Source organism: Haemaphysalis longicornis, unplaced genomic scaffold (assembly GCF_048455015.1).
Source record: "Haemaphysalis longicornis isolate Haplotype H1 unplaced genomic scaffold, Haemaphysalis longicornis Haplotype H1 scaffold_6, whole genome shotgun sequence".
Classification (NCBI taxonomy): domain Eukaryota; kingdom Metazoa; phylum Arthropoda; class Arachnida; order Ixodida; family Ixodidae; genus Haemaphysalis; species Haemaphysalis longicornis.
Window position 1 is genome coordinate 134,249,825 of NW_027526407.1, and position 2,928 is coordinate 134,252,752.

General features: G+C 45.5%; 1 non-coding gene across 1 annotated transcript; it reads right to left on the bottom strand.

The window, feature by feature from the left end:
• Positions 1-2,468: 2,468 nt before the first annotated feature.
• On the bottom strand, positions 2,469-2,540 carry Trnat-ugu (transfer RNA threonine (anticodon UGU)). The gene has a single exon. It is a non-coding gene; the product is annotated as a tRNA-Thr (tRNA).
• Between the last annotated feature and the right edge of the window lie 388 nt (positions 2,541-2,928).

A 2,928-nucleotide genomic window follows, 5' to 3' on the forward strand; every position in this document is an offset into this window, starting at 1 on the left:
TACTCGGCGCCAGTCGCGAAAACGTGGTATACAGCAAGTGCTTAGTGGCATAAAAATTCAACAAAAAAGAAAAAAAACAGGCACCCACTCCCTCCCAACCGATCATGTGGATCGCGAATGGTGCCGTACCCGCAAGTAACCTGAATTCCGAGCCCATAGCCACGCATGATCCTTAACAGACAACGTTAGCTGCCTACTAGGCTACTCATTAGTACTCAAACTTAAAATGGACTCAAAACTCATATCTACTCGAAACTCAACATGTACTCAGAACTGAAAATGTACTCAAAACTCAATATGTACTCAAACTCAAAATGTACTCAAACTCAAAATGTACTGAGGACGCATAATGGACTCAAACTCAAAATGTACTAAGGACTCAAAATGGACTAAAACTCAAAATGTACTGAGAACTCAAAATGGACTCACACTCGAAATGTACTCAGAACTCAAAATGGACAAAAACTCAAAAAGTACCCAATACTAAAAATGGACTCAAACCCAAAATGTTGTGAGACCTCCAAATGGACTCCAAATTCACTAGGTCTCAGGCGTAATTAAACTAAATCGGACTCAAACTCTGTTGGGCTCACTCGGCTCAAACTCACCATTCCACATTAGCCTCGCGCTCACTCATACTCAAACTTACGTGTAAGTTTGAGTCCAGATGAGTCTGAGTGAGTGGACTCTTGAGTGAGTTCGCCGACCTCTGTATATATAAATACATATATTTTTATATATATTGATATGTATATATGTATATATATATATATATATATAGGGTTAGTAGAGACAGAGACACACGAGAAAGACATTGAAAACAAAAATAAAAGTTGACTGACGTTTCAGGGAGAGGATATATATATAGTAAGGAAATGAGGGGCTCGTTGAGGAAATACAGAAAGATAGGGCAGCAGTCTACAACGCCAAAGGAGGCATAGGGGTGTGGTTAGGCTCTTTCCTTTTTTACTACGGTTAATGAAGTAAACATTTTTTTAATATACAGAAGAAAGAAAGAAAGAAAAACACGCGCCCAGAGTGGGGACCGAACCCACGCCTTTCGATTACATGTCGAATGCCTTACCAATTCGGCTATCTGGGCGACTGTGTTCTCCTTCACTTTCTGGGCTATTTATATTCACTAGAAGTGTATCTGACGCTTGAGGGTGGTAGCCAGCGCCACTCTGACTACACGGGGAGAAGGGGACCTTCTTTTCAACCCCCGGGGCGTGACTCGAGCGTCTACAGCCTGTCATGAGCGGGTAACTGGCGGGAAGCCCTCTTATGCTACCTAGGCATCAAGGCTGCCAGAACCGAGACCCTCGCTAGGCTTTCGCAGAATAATATAGTAAGGAAATGAGGGGCTCGTTGAGGAAATACAGAAAGATAGGGCAACAGTCTACAACGCCAAAGGAGGCATAGGGGTGTGGTTAGGCTTTCTTTTTTCACTACGGTTAATGAAGTAAACATTTTTTTTATATACAGAAGAAAGAAAGAAAGAAAAACACGCGCCCAGAGTGGGGACCGAACCCACGCCTTTCGATTACATGTCGAATGCCTTACCAATTCGGCTATTTGGGCGACTGTGTTCTCCTTCACTTTCTGGGCTATTTATATTTACTAGAAGTGTATCTGACGCTTGAGGGTTGTAGCCAGCGCCACTCTGACTACACGGGGAGAAGGGGACCTTCTTTTCAACCCCCGGGGCGTGACTCGAGCGTCTACAGCCTGTCATGAGCGGGTAACTGGCGGGAAGCCCTCTTATGCTACCTAGGCATCAAGGCTGCCAGAACCGAGACCCTCGCTAGGCTTTCGCAGAATAATATAGTAAGGAAATGAGGGGCTCCTTGAGTAAATACAGAAAGATAGGGCAGCAGTCTACAACGCCAAAGGAGGCATAGGGGTGTGGTTAGGCTCTTTCCTTTTTCACTACGGTTAATAAAGTAAACATTTTTTTAATATACAGAAGAAAGAAAGAAAGAAAAACACGCGCCCAGAGTGGGGACCGAACCCACGCCTTTCGATTACATGTCGAATGCCTTACCAATTGGGCTATCTGGGCGATGGGGTTCTCCTTCACTTTCTTGGCTATTTATATTTACTAGAAGTGTATCTGACGCTTGAGGGTTGTAGCCAGCGCCACTCTGACTAGACGGGGAGAAGGGGACCTTCTTATCAACCCCCGGGGCGTGACTCGAGCGTCTACAGCCTGTGATGAGCGGGTAACTGGCGGGAAGCCCTCTTATGCTACCTAGGCATCAAGGCTGCCAGAACCGAGACCCTCGCTAGGCTTTCGCAGAATAATATAGTAAGGAAATGTAGGGGCTCGTTGAGGAAATACAGAAAGATAGGGCAGCAGTCTACAACGCCAAAGGAGGCATAGGGGTGTGGTTAGGCTCTTTCCTTTTCCACTACGGTTAATGAAGTAAACATTTTTTTAATATATAGAAGAAAGAAAGAAAAACAGGCGCCCAGAGTGGGGAACGAACCCACGCCTTTCGATTACATGTCGAATGCCTTACCAATTCGGCTATCTGGGCGGCTGTGTTCTCCTTCACTTTCTGGGCTATTTATATTTACTAGAAGTGTATCTGACGCTTGAGGGTGGTAGCCAGCGCCACTCTGACTACACGGGGAGAAGGGGACCTTCTTGTCAACCCCCGGGGCGTGATTCGAGCGTCTACACCCTGTCATGAGCGGGTAACTGGCGGGAAGCCCTCTTATGCTACCTAGTCATCAAGGCTGCCAGAACCGAGACCCTCACTAGGCTTTCGCAGCATAATATAGTAAGGAAATGAGGCGCTCGTTGAGGAAATACAGAAACATAGGGCAGCAGTCTTCAACGCCAAAGGAGGCATAGGGGTGTGGTTAGGCTCTTTCCTTTTTCACTACGGTTAATGAAGTAAACATTTTTTTAATATACAGAAG